Source organism: Podarcis erhardii (assembly GCF_964252035.2).
Source record: "Podarcis erhardii genome assembly, chromosome: 8".
In the NCBI taxonomy this organism is placed as follows: domain Eukaryota; kingdom Metazoa; phylum Chordata; class Lepidosauria; order Squamata; family Lacertidae; genus Podarcis; species Podarcis erhardii.
The window spans coordinates 31,675,746-31,689,983 of NC_138499.1; the positions used below are offsets into that span (position 1 = coordinate 31,675,746).

The window sequence follows — 14,238 nt, forward strand, 5'->3', positions numbered from 1 at the left end:
GAGGGACCCATACATTTCAAATGTCTCATTGTATTTCACCACCCTTTGTACTGTCTTCAGCTCTAGTAACATAGTGATCCAAAGCCCTGTTCTACTAGGCAAGAGGGGGGAGTTTGGATGAAGTAGAAATATCCCTCTGTCCAGTTGTGCTGGGCTCCACCAGGGTTTTGCCGCACTGGGGTTGTAGATGTGGCAGTAGTTCCATAGGTCCCATTATTGCCTGGCCAGCGTTGAGATTGCTCCCTGAATCTTTTACTAGATTATCTAGCACTGCACAATATTGTAAATGTAGTATAAGATTGCTACTTTTTCTCATTTTACTCTTAGTAGTTTCCAATGCCACAGCAAAAAATCTAGAAAGATTTCTGCTAAAACCCAAGCCCAGATTCTTGGCTCTGAGAGTCAGGTGGTTATATTGAGGGTTGCCATATTTTGATGGTCAAAAAAGAGGCAATATCTACACTATGATAAATTGTCACAAGCTCAGCACCACCAATAGAAAGGCCTGTCTCCCATACCATCCATTGCACTAGCACATGCCCAAATACAGCAGAGATGTTCGAGTTTGCTTCGACACTTCCAGATTCTGCAGTCAGCCTGTAAGGAATACATCAGGATCAGATTGTTATGTACCTGTAACAACTCTGAGCATCACATTTTCACTGGTATACATTATTCATGTTTATAGTCAGGCTTAAAACTCTCTCACATTCCCGCATTAAACTCTGAGAGGCTTATGCCACTCAAATATTTGTTTTTATTTTCATTAAATATTCAGGGAGGTGAAGCACTGCTTCTTTGGCATAATACAAAGTTTGACTATAATATATCATCTAGAAAATGTTTGTGCTCCACATTCCATTTGGCGTTTTATGGGCTTTGGACGCAACCAAGGCCAGTCATGGTGCCATTCAATCCTAATCCTTCCTGTTGAGGCCAGATGTTTCCAGAAGGGAGTCATCCTGCACAGGAAATCATATGTAGACACTGACTCCTTCAATGAGTGGAGGGAACTCTTTCACCAGCTGCAGAAGCCTCAATGTACCAATCAGAAAAAGATCCCATGCAGCTGAATCTTTCTATGAAGTATAAATCTGTAGAATATCAAGAGAGGGTAAATAGGACTAAAGCTAAAATCTTCAAAATCCCTTATTCCCAAATTGTTGTGCCGACATTGACTCATCGTGGCCATTTTTTGGGTAGTAATGGGGGAGAAATTAGTTTAGCTTGCATTTTAATGTGAACCTACCTAACTGCACTTCACAAATACACAAACCAAACTACAGCTGTCCTACAAAATTCAAACTTCTCTGAATTTTGCAATGCAAAAGTGTGTACAAATGAGTGCATATTGGGGTGCATTATACTATGCAAAAATGCAGTAAATATATTATGTAAAAAGTGTACAAAAACTCATGTATATTAGGAGTACTGCACATGGATTTTTTATTTCTTTTTTAATGCACACTGACCGGGAAATGGAGTAAACTGAGTTTAAGTTTGGTAAAAAAAATAGAGAGAGAGAGAAAAAGAAACCAAATTTGACAAATCTGTCCATCCCTATTATTGGATGCATATAAACTTATCCAATTGTTTGAATATATATTTTGATAACACACTTTCTTCTCCTCCTCTTTACCTTTCACATCTGGATCATTATCAAGAAGCTTTACTTCCCTTTCTCTAGCCTCCTCTACTATGTAGCAGTTTGTTTTATGTCTTTCTCTACTGCATACAAATTCTGTGCTCCCTCAAGCTATTCAGAGACGTAAGGATTGTACTATATTTAAGACAAACAGGGAGGGGGCACATAGCATGATTTTCTCACATTTAAACATAAATAAAAGCAAGAGGGTTTTTTTTTAAGGCTAAATGTACAGTATCATTTCTGAAATATCGTGGATGTTGCTTTTGATTTTTCTATGCTACAGTCTTTTGTCACTTCCACTTTGTGACTGAGCTGCATTAAAGCTTCAGGGCACTTCTTTTCAAGTTCTGTGAAATCAGATTTAAGAGTCACAAAGGCATCGTGCCAGTGGGATTCTTCTGCAGTAGGCACTTTTTGATTGTCCACCGAAGACTGCCCAGCCTGCTGAACAATCAACAGAAGGTCTTCCAGCTGAGTATTTAAATCAACACAAAAGTCATATGTGAGAAAAAGCAGTGATCTAATACAGTAGAAAGACGTTAACCTTTCTATCAGTCTGCAGACCTCATCACATTTCAATAGATATTTACTTCTGCTACTGTACTAGACTTCCAATCATTTGTACATTAAAACATTGCTTCTTTCCAATTGGGACTAAAAGAAGCTTCCTTAATTGAAAATAATCGGGTGACAGTAGCCATTAAAAAAAAAAAAAACTTATGCAGCTTTTTACAGCATGGTTTTGTGAAATCTTCCAGTGCAGTTCTACGCATATCCACGCAGAAACAAACTAGGGGGCTTACACCCAAGTATGTATAAGATTGTATTCTACACACACTAATCTAGGACTAAGCACACTGACCTTAACAGGACTGAGGGTGGTATGCAACTAAGTTTTGCTCAAAGTAGACCTACAAAAATTAATGAACATTTTTAGCATAAATTTATAATAGCCAATCAAGAATAATGCATCTGATGGACTGCTTTCTGGCCCACAAAAGCATATGCCATAACTAATCAATGAAAAATATGTTACCTTATCAGTAATGGGTACTTTTTAAATTGCTTGAAATATTTTTAATTCAGTAATTTAACTTCTTAATTGATTTACCCACACTAGGAAAAATTACAATCTTGCATTCTGGCAATATTTCATTTTAAGTTAAATAAATTATTTTTCAAGAAAATTTAGCCTGGTTTCATGTGTCTTCTGCACTTAAAAGAATCTTTTTAAAAAGGTACACAAAACTTCAGAATTTCATTTCTTTAAATTTGGGAATGGTTGAATGAGTTTGAATATTTTATTCAATATATTTTTCAAATCCCTTTCTATTCAGCCACAAAGATACTATTCAATGTCTGCAAAGGTCATTTACTATCAGGTTTATTGTATACACTAATTTTATATTGCATAATAAATCTTCAGCTGCCCTGATATGTGACAATGCTGAAGGTTCAATCAGAGGTTGGCTGTATCAATGTTTAATGTCTCTCTCAATAATAATAAAAAATAGCACACATTTTTGATGAAAATAAATGTTCTTACTTTGTGCAATCTGCTTTCAAATGATTTTTATTGCAGACTCTTAAGTATAGTCCCTAAGTTACTAGTTATCCCTTGCCCGTTCCTGTCACATTTTTATTCTGGCTGGTTGGCCTAATCTAAAAGCTGTCATAGCATAGTCTAATAGTATATGTCTATACACGTCTACTCAAAAGTAAGTCCCATTGATTGCAATGGATTATCCAGGTAAGCATGTACAGGACTACAACCTATTCTATCAATCTGGAAGTGCTCAGTCCAAATCTCACTGGTGTCATTAACTCACTGGGTAGCCTTAGGCAAGTATTCATATTCCTGAGTAAATCTACTAGCAGACAGATGACTCTGCCCACTACTTGTCTCAAATGATGGGATATGTAGGTGTTTAGCAAGACAGACAGATGATCCAAACACCTACCTGGCATAGTACATTGAGGGTAATTAGAGTAATCAACTCAAACTTTAGGTGATTAATCAGTGGTTGTGTCTCTCCAAAAGCATTTTTTATATCACACAATGAACAGCATTACCAAAGGGATCCAGTTATGTAGTTCTCCTTTTGTTGGCCATGCAGATCTTGGAGGCCACAGGATCTAGCCCACAGCCAAAGATTCATGGGACAAGAACCCTATAGCTCTTAGTCTTCAGCTTTCACCAAACGCTCACATATCAGGTGCACATATTACCAAAGAATAACAGCCTTCAGAAATAGTTCCAGATTATTTGACTTAGATCTCCCTTGCTCAGCTCCATCCACCTGTCTTAGGAAAAGCCCTGAGCTTCTTTAACCTGAGAGAGACAAGAATATGCAGCCTTTGAAAACAATCCCGTCAGCCCTCCCTTGCATAGCTCCACCCCAATTAGAAAATGGGAACCAATTTTAATTGTTTAAGCTGCAGTTTGAAGGCACATTTGTTCATTTTTATAATCCATCGCTCTGGAGGTGCCTTAAGAAGGTTCAGATGAATAAACGTTGGTGACATGCATTTTAAAATATAACAACAACAATTTATTATTTATACCAGGCCCATCTGGCTGGGTTTCCTCAGCCACTCTAGGCGGCTCCCAACAGAATAGTAAAAGCACAATAAAACCTCAAACCTTAAACAGGGCCACCTTCAGATGTCTTCTAAAAGTCAGAGAGTTGTTTATTTCCTTTACATCTGATGGGAGGACGTTTCACAGAGCGGGTGCCACTATTGAGAAGGCCTTCTGCCTGGTTCCCTGTAACCTCACTTCTCACAGTGAGGGAACCGCCAGAAGGCCCTCGGAGCTGGACCTCAGTGAATAAATGACTAATCAGAAAGCAGTTGATTAAAGCACTGCAATTATATAGTTAATAACCCTCCCAATGCTTAGTGTATAGGTTAACTGATGGACAGACTGACTAACCTGCTCATCAGCAGACACCTCCAACCAGTAATACCAAGTGATAAATTTTGAGACAATATTGCAAGGAAGGCTGAGGTCAAAGGAGGAAAGGGATAAGATTTTGGGCCTACACTACGGAAAGTCACTGGACATTTTGGACAAAAGAATTGAGATTTACAAGGATATTCCTAAACAACTGCTAGATCTTAGATCTAACTATTTGGAGTTGACAAGACTACTAAGGAAGAATTCAATCATCTTTAGGTGGGAATTTCCTCAAGGACTATCTTTTACTTTTAGAGGGAAGAAGATCAAAATCAGAACATCAGAAGATAGAGATAAATTTCTGAACATATACGGAGAGGACCTTCACAAAGGAATTGACCAACTTCCAGGGCCTGAAACACCAGAGGTACCTGCACCCTTGGACCCTGAAGATCTTCTGAATAAGATACCACCCCCTGAAAAATAACCAGATTTATTCAGGATGTCTCTGCAACTTTTGAGCTGGAACATTAATGGCTGCAACATCCCGGAAAAAAGGAGGAAAATTTTTCATATATTAAAAAAAGAACAATTGGATATTATCTGCTTACAAGAAACACATGTGACTAGGCTCCATAGAAAGGTGTTAATAAACAAAAGACTTGGTCAAGAATTCATATCTTCGGACAGAGTAAAGAAGCGAGGAGTGGTGATATATGCAAAAGAGAGCCTGTCACCTAAATTCTTATTCAAAGACGAACATGGAAGAATATTAGGAATTGAGATACAATATCAAGGAGAAAAGATTTTGATATTAGGAATTTATGCACCAAATGACGGGAAATCGGAATTTTACAAGAAGTTGCATGAGATTATGCTGGACTATCTGGACTACAACAACATCATTATGATGGGAGATATGAATGGGGTCGTATCGACAAACATGGATAAGTCACAAAATCAAAATGTTACAAAAGACGGCAGACTGCCAAAGACCTTTTTTGAAATGGCAGACAATATGGACTGGATTGACATTTGGAGAACTAAGAACCCCCTGGGAAGAGAGGGAACATTCTTCTCTGAAGCCCAACTGACTTGGACAAGAATCGACCAAATATGGATATCTAGAGGTCTGGCACCCAAGGTCAGAAAAGTGGAAATCTGCCCAAAGACCTGCTCCGACCATAATGCGCTGAAGATGGATATGACATTTTTGCCAACCGGTTCCTTTAGATGGAAGATGAATGATAGCTTGTTTAGAGATCAGGAGATTGTCAAGAAGGCCCAAAAAACTCTAAAGGATTATTTTGAAATAAATATGAACACTACGGTGGAAAAAAGAACTATCTGGGACGCAAGCAAAGCTGTTATGAGGGGGTTCTTGATACAACAGAACACTGTAAAGAAAAGAACACAAAATGAAAGGAAGGATAAGATTTTGCAGAAAATCAAAGAATTGGAGAAGAAATTAAGATCAAATCCGAAGTCACAGCCGATTCTGAGAGAAATTAAACTGTATCAAGCTCAATATTCCAAATTGATAAACCAAGAAATAGAATGGAAGATTAAATTAATGAAACAAAAAACTTTTGAATCGGCAAACAAATGTGGGAAACTGCTAGCCTGGCAGTTGAAGAAGAGACAGAAACTAAATACAGTTACAAACCTAGAAATTGAAGGAAGAAATATCCAGAACCCCATGGAAATTAGAAAGTGCTTCCAGAGATACTTTAAAAAATTATACACTCAAGGGCCGCAAGATGAGGTTGAGATTAAACAATTTTTGGAAAGAAATGGTCTAACAAAGTTGTCACAAAAAAACAGATTAATCCTGAACAACAAAATAACACAGCAAGAGATTGAACAAGCTATCCAGAACATGCAATTGGGCAAATCTCCAGGGCCAGACGGTCTGACCTCCAAGTATTATAAGACACTAAAAGACTATCTGATCCAACCATTGATGGAGGTCTGTAATGAAATTATGGAAGGGAAGAAGGCGCCGGAATCGTGGAAGGAAGCTTTTATCACATTGATACCAAAATCTGAAGCTGAAAAGACACAACTTAAAAACTACCGTCCCATCTCCCTTCTGAATGTGGATTACAAAATATTTGCAGATATTTTGGCAAGTAGATTTAAAAGAGTTCTTAATGAAGTAATTCATAAAGACCAGGCAGGCTTTCTCCCAGGCAGACATATGTTTGCAAATACTAGGAACATTATTGACGTTTTGGAACTTTTGCAAACAGATATAAATACAAAAGCAGTGTTAATTTTCATAGACGCGGAGAAGGCCTTTGACAATATTTCTTGGAAATTTATGAAGGGAAATTTGAATGAAATGGGAGTGGGACGGGGGTTTGAGAATGGGATTGACGCAATATATTCAGAACAAAAGGCTAAACTAATAGTTAACAATGTGGTCACAGAAGAGTTCAAAATTGAAAAAGGAACACGACAAGGCTGCCCGATTTCCCCTTTGTTATTTATTTCGGTTCTGGAGGTGCTCTTGAACTTGATCAGAGGGGACCGGTTGGTGGAAGGGATTCAGGTCGGAGCGAAACAATACAAATTGAAAGCTTTTGCAGATGACCTAGTTTTGACTCTGCAGGAGCCAGAATCTAGTACGAAAAGAGTATTACAACTGATACAGGATTTTGGTCGGGTGGCAGGATTTAAATTAAATAAACAGAAAACTAAAGTGTTGGGAAAAAATTTGACAGATACAGAGTCGGAAAGGTTTCAGAGAGAAACAGAACTAACTATGGTTAAAAAAGTAAAATACCTAGGGGTAAACATAACAGCAAAAAACCTGAGTCTATTTAAGGATAATTATGAAAAATGTTGGTCTGAAATTAAGAGAGACTTGGACAGTTGGACAAAATTGAAGCTTTCTTTGTTAGGCCGAATTGCTGCTATCAAGATGAATGTATTGCCAAAAATGTTGTTTTTGTTTCAAACATTACAGATCGTGGACAAAACGGAGTGCTTCCGGAAGTGGCAGAAAGATATATCCAGATTTGTCTGGCAGGGCAAAAAGCCCAGAATTAAGTTTAAGATATTAACAGATGCGAAAGAAAGAGGGGGCTTTGCCCTGCCAGACTTAAAGTTGTATTATGAAGCCGCAGCTTTTTGCTGGCTAAAAGACTGGCTACTTCTCGAAGACACTGACGTGTTGGACTTGGAAGGTTTTAACAATGCTTTTGGTTGGCATGCATACCTATGGTATGACAAAGTTAAGATCAATAAGGCCTTTAAGAACCATATTGTCAGGAAAGCAGTGTTTAATGTCTGGACAAAATACAAAGACTTACTGGAAAATAAAACTCCAAGGTGGCTCTCACCTCTGGAGGCTAAGGCCCTAAAAAGACCCAATATGGAGGCTAAATGGCCAAAATATTGGGAAATATTAGAAAAAGATGGAGACAATTGGAAATTGCAGAGTTTAGAGAAAATGAAGGATAAGGTGCGAGACTGGTTACATTATGCTCAGATTAAAGAAGTTTTTAAAAATGATAAAAAGTTAGGGTTCCAGGTGGAGAAATCGAAGTTAGAAACTGAATTGTTAGAACCAAAGACTAAGGTATTATCTAGAATGTATAACTTGCTGTTAAAATGGAATACACAAGACGAAATGGTCAAATCGGTTATGATAAAATGGGCACAGGACATTGGGCATAACATTATGTTTGAGGACTGGGAAAGGTTGTGGACCACTGGGCTGAACTTCACCGCATGTAATGCTCTGAAGGAAAATGTAATGAAAATGATATATAGATGGTACATGACCCCAGTTAAACTTGCCAAAATATACCATTCGTCTGATAATAAATGTTGGAAATGTAAAGAAAACGAAGGAACATTCTTTCACCTCTGGTGGACATGCCCTAAGGTGAAGGTCTTCTGGGAAATGATATATAATGAGCTGAAAAAGGTATTTAAGTATACCTTCACTAAGAAACCAGAGGCCTTCCTTCTGGGTATTGTCGGCCAGAAGGTGTTAAAGAAGGACCGAACATTCTTTATGTATGCAACAACGGCAGCAAGGATACTCATCGCAAAAAACTGGAAAACTCAAGATCTACCCACACTGGAAGAGTGGCAGATGCAACTGATGGACTATATGCAACTGGCCGAGATGACAGGCAGAATCCGTAACCTGGGAGAAGAGAAGATGGAGGAAGACTGGGAGAAATTCAAGAAGTATCTACAAAAACATTGTAATTTGGTTGAATGCTAAGAAGGATGCTAGATTATAAAAAACTGGCCACCACTAAATTAGATTTGAAATTTGATGATAAGTGAGACTAAAGAAAATATAAAATTTTTTGGAAGAAGTGCTAGATTATATTTGAATGAGTGGACATGAGATTGTAAACAAGTTGATAATTTGTTTGGAAAAAACTTTTAACGATGTAAATGGGAGCGGGAGACATGAGGAAGTCCAAAGAAGTGATGAAATTATGTCTGTGATAGAAGTAAGACTGTTTATTATTTGTGCATTTATATTTAAAAACTTTAATAAATATTTATAAAAAAAAAAAAAAATATTGCAAGGAAGGTGCTGCCTCTGGTAAGGAGGCACTGTAACAAAAATCAGATGTCCTAGTCCAGTAAGAACCACCACCTAGGGTGAAACATAAATTGCTTCAGGTGTTCCCATAATGGTTTGGGATCTGTCATGAGAAAAGTAGGCAATCCAGACACTCTTTTACAAGCCAGATAAGAAACAAGGCTCACCTATGATCGGAAGCATAGTATCTAGAGTGAAAAAGATACAATGACGGATTTTGTGCAAGGAAAATATGAACTGAGGGGGAAAAGGAAGATATATCAATGCATTTTGAAAATGCTTGTATACTGGCAAAATACTCTGAGAAGCATCACTTAGGACAATGGTCCTTTAAAATACTTTAATGAAACAGCAGTAGTAATATGTAGTAAGTCATTATTTTTACAAATGGTTAAATCTTGCATAATTTACCTAAAATTCCACTGTTGATTCATACCACAGTTTTCAGTTTAAGGCCATTTGATTCAATAGTACATATATTATTTTCAGAGGCTGAGAGCTTAAAGGGGATATAATAACATTAGAGACTATCATTTCACATTTCTTGCAACATATATAAGTTTATTTTGCTATTGTCCAGGAAATACTTGACAAATATTTAATAAGATAGTCCTTCATAGCCCTATATTTTTAAATTTGCCTGTAACATCAATGCTGAGATATTGTCTAATAAAGCCACATCTTTATATTTATCCAAATCACATTATATACAGCAGAATCTGAAAATATGTTGTAATGTATTCTAAATTCAGAAAATTTATGCTATTGATGGCTTAGATGAGGAAACACAAGCACCATTTTCTTTTATTTTTTGGTAGAAGTTAGAAAGAACTAACTCTTGCTTAAACCTTATTGCTTTTAGTCAAAGATTTTAACAAGTAAAACTGAGCTTTAATTAGCACTGTACACTCTATTATGAATCCTATGGAATGACTGGTTTAAATTGCCTTTTTTACTATGTCATATTTTCAACAAAATAATATGCAACCAAGTATTCCAAGAGCGCTAGTGAGACTGAAAGTGACAGGATTCCTGCATTGCCAGCGGTTGGACTAGATGACCCTCAGGGTTATAGAACTCTACAATTATATGAAATAAGAGCAAGAAAAAGAACACACAGTGTAAAGCATTCACATGCTATTTTAGATACTGACCAAATAATCCAATACAAACCATTTGAAGCCAAGAACTTCAGAAACAAACTTTCCTAGACCTCTGCTACTGTATAAACTTTACAAACACAAATTGTATCTGTGCATTGCTTCCAAGAAAATAATTCATTATTTTTCCACGGCTTACTTAAAAACAAAACAAAAAAACTTAACATTTTGATTTTGCTGACTGTCTCTTTTTAGTAATGACTAACCTAGAGGACAACTGCCTCTGCTGAGAGACGTCACAATTCCTTCATCATTCTCTAGCGTATATGACCATTTATTTCAGAGCATAATTTATGGGTACATAAAGAAACTGCATGATGGTCACAACTCTCAGGTTCACATTTGCTACCCAAAGTTTCCCTCAGTTTGTTGGCTTGGATTTCATTATGTACCCATGAATGGAAGGACACCTTCTGTACACAGATCAGGGGCAGACTTTGGTCTTTCAGATTTCAGTGGTGCACTGTGTGAGGCCAAAATTCGGCACCACCCACCCACTGCCTCTCGCCTTCCATTTTGCTCAATTCACTACATTGTTATTGTGAGGCGGAACCAGTCTTGCTACCCTAAATTCACTTCTGCTTGGATAGGACTGAAATTCAGGAGAGGATCCCCATACACTACCAATCATGTTCCTTCAAGGGGTCCCCATCCCTCTGGAGCAGATTTTCAGATGACACAAGGGGCTGCAGATGGGAAAGGAAGTTGGTGGAAGTCACTTCCCCTCTTCCACTGAACTCCAATTGGGAGACTTTTCTACTGGTGGATGCCTAATTAGGGTTCAAACCATTGTAGGCTCCACCTAACTATCTTAGGTGGTTTGTTTGTCATTGTTTTGTTTGTTTAAACTATTTATTTCCTGGTGGTCTTTTTGCAATGAACATAGAATAATAGAGAAGCACAACTGGCAGATCCCTTGTCTTGACCCCATGATACCCTTCTAACATCGGAATAAGACAGGAATAGGCAAACTTGGCCCTCCATATGTTTTGGGACTACAACTCTCATGATCCCTAGCTAACAGGACCAGTGGTCAGGGATGATGGGAATTGTAGTCCCAAACATCTGGAGGTCTGAGTTTGCCTGTGCCTGGAATGAGAGGATCACATGGTGTGGTAAAAGAAGTGCTATTTTTCTAGAAAAAGAGGTGCCAGAACTCACCATGAATGCTTCCCTTGTTCTCTTATAATGGCAATGGTGCCCACCTGAGAGGTTCCAGAACTGAGTTCTGATGAGTTTCGGCTGGAAAAAAAAGCCCTGGGCACAACACCTAAACACCATGGAAGGAAACAGGAAGCATGCTTATTCAGAAGTAGGGCCCACTGGGTTCCACTGGGTTCACTCCAGTGAATAGCACTGTTGTCTTAAATTACTGACATTACCCTAGATAGAGCCCCCTTCATCATCCCTGCCCCCCATCCCAGCCCTAATTCATAGAACTGCCTTTATGTTGATTCAGACTGGGTCCTTTTCAGAAGATACTTCTGTTGGTGGGCTTTCCGCACAAGATTATTCAGAAACGCACATAGACATATTTTTGTTTAAATGGAGAGCAATAAACTTTGAGGGAGAAAAAAAAGTGTCAGGGTGAAAGAAAGAAAAAACTGAAGAACAGTCCCCTCCTCCACATTATGGGTAGGAAAGCAAACAGCTTTACAATGTTATTGCAATGCAATCACTTCAAATAAAAGAACACAGGCGATACCTAGATGTGCTAATCTGAAAATTGGTGCCAATAGAGGCCTCCCTCCTGGGGGTAAAATGGGTGAGGGGGTGTTTAGTTAGTTAGTTTAGTTTATTAAATATGTTTATTGTTTCACCCAACCCAAAGGATTCCCAAAGCAATTTACAAGAAAAGTAAAATGCAAAGTTACACAATGAAATATCAATAAAGCAATACAAATATACGAAAAGTGTTCATCCAAATTCACCTGAAACACAAAATACTGTATCTATCCCCACCCATTATTTTCCCCAGGACCAAGATGAGGAAAGAAAACGTGATGCCTCAGTTTCCTCACATACTGTGCTCCTGATGACAAAATGATGGGCATTTGCCACAAATTTTCTTTCATTTTACTGACATGATTGTCAGTGACAACATTAGCACCATGTCTACTTGGGCCCCTAAAATTCTTAAGAAGGCAAATTCCACAACCTGGGAATGTGGCAAATACATGAAGATGCAGGCTTCTGTACAGGTATTCCTAACCTGATGGGGAACTTTGCGAATGGGATGCTATCTTGTGCTTGGCCCATTTCTTGATCCAACAGTTGAGGTTGTTTTCAACAATATCATCCAGCAACAGCAGCAGCAGCAGCAATTTGTTGTTGTAATGGGTCAAATCCCTGCCCTGTTTGTCTAAGGACTTTAGAACTAAGATACAAAGCAGGAAAGTCAGTGATATCTCACCTGTTAATCTTATATTTCCTACCTAGAAATGCAAATGCAATAATCATACATACACACACATTCAGAAGTAATGAAAATTCAATAAAATGCTTGCATACAGCTGTTCCAAACTAATTCTATAGGAGCATTTGCTCTTTGGCATGGGTAGGCTAACTAAGGCCTGGGGGCCGGATCCGGCCCAATCGCCTTCTAAATCTGGTCCATGGACGGTCCGGGAATGAGTGTGTTTTTACATGAGTAGAATGTGTCCTTTTATTTAAAACGCATTTCTGGGTTATTTGTGGGGCATAGGAATTTGTTCATTCCCCCCCCAAATATAGTCTGGCCCCCTACAAGGTCTGAGGGACAGTGATCCGGCCCCCTGCTGAAAACGTTTGCTGAGTTCTTTAGCGTTCTTTGGAGTTCTGCTGATTTTGCACTGCTCTCATTTCCATTTTTTTATTTTATTTTTTGCCTGTAGTCTTTCATGATCACTTTTCTCTCAAGTTGCTTCAAGACCACTTTCAGCCAACGTTGTATTGATCTTTGGGGCAAAAAAGAACATCCAAGAAACCCTCATGCAGTCTCACAGCTGGCCTTTTACCCAGAAAAGGAAAAGAACCAATTATGATTCTCCATGAGAGGAACACAATCTCCATTTTACTTTACTCAGAAAACTACTTGAAAGATGATGGGTCACTATGACATATGAGGAAAGCAACCTGGGACAAATGCAGATGACCTAGCAGCTCTACAAAAGTGATGAATAATGGCAAGAATGGCAAAATACAGGCTGGGGATAGTCAACAATGTACTCGGCAGATGTTACTGCCACTCCCATCTATCGCAGCCAGCATGGTCAATGGTCAAGGATTACAAAAGCTGTAGTCCAACAACATCTGGAGAGAACCACATTGGCAACCCCTACTTTATACCTACATCTGATGGCCAGTGGTTAGAGGTGGTGATAGGTGTAGAATCATAGAACGGGTTGAAAGGGACCCCAAGGGTCATGTAGTCCAACCCACTACAAAATTTAGGAATCACAACTAGAGCATGCATGACAGATAGCCTTCCAACCGCTCTTGGGAATCTGTTCCACTGTTGAACTCCGCAACATTTAAATTTTTATTTATTTGTTTGTTTACTGTATTTCTTTACTGCCATTTCATAAATTAGCAGGGCAGTGCCAAAAATATAAAATATAATTTAAAAATTAATAATAATTTAAAATTACAGACAACCTCAAAGTGACTGGCTAATCAAAACAGCAAACTGTCAGCACAAAACATACTTGTTTGTCTGTTTATATTTATATTTTTGAGTGCCACAGGTTAGCCACTGCTACTTTTATGACAAGACTCTGAATACCAATTGGTTGTGAAGAACAGCAGGCAAAGGCTGTCGCCCTCATGGCCTGCTTAGATCCAGAACAAAGTTTTAAAATGGTTTCCCACTTGTTATTCTCATCTATTAATATTTAATCCATTGTAATAGTGTTAAATAGAGTGTTAAATTACTTTTGCTGTTTGCATTTCTGTGTTGGGTACTGCGCTCCTCAAT

At 38.2% G+C, this 14,238-nt stretch overlaps 1 long non-coding RNA gene across 1 annotated transcript; it reads right to left on the bottom strand.

The window, feature by feature from the left end:
• Window positions 1–578: 578 nt before the first annotated feature.
• On the bottom strand, window positions 579–9,628 carry LOC309349175. Its single transcript, XR_014159797.1, has 3 exons — window positions 9,535–9,628; window positions 3,858–3,980; window positions 579–597 (listed from the first exon to the last, which is right to left on the bottom strand). It is a non-coding gene; the product is annotated as an uncharacterized lncRNA (long non-coding RNA).
• Window positions 9,629–14,238: the final 4,610 nt, after the last annotated feature.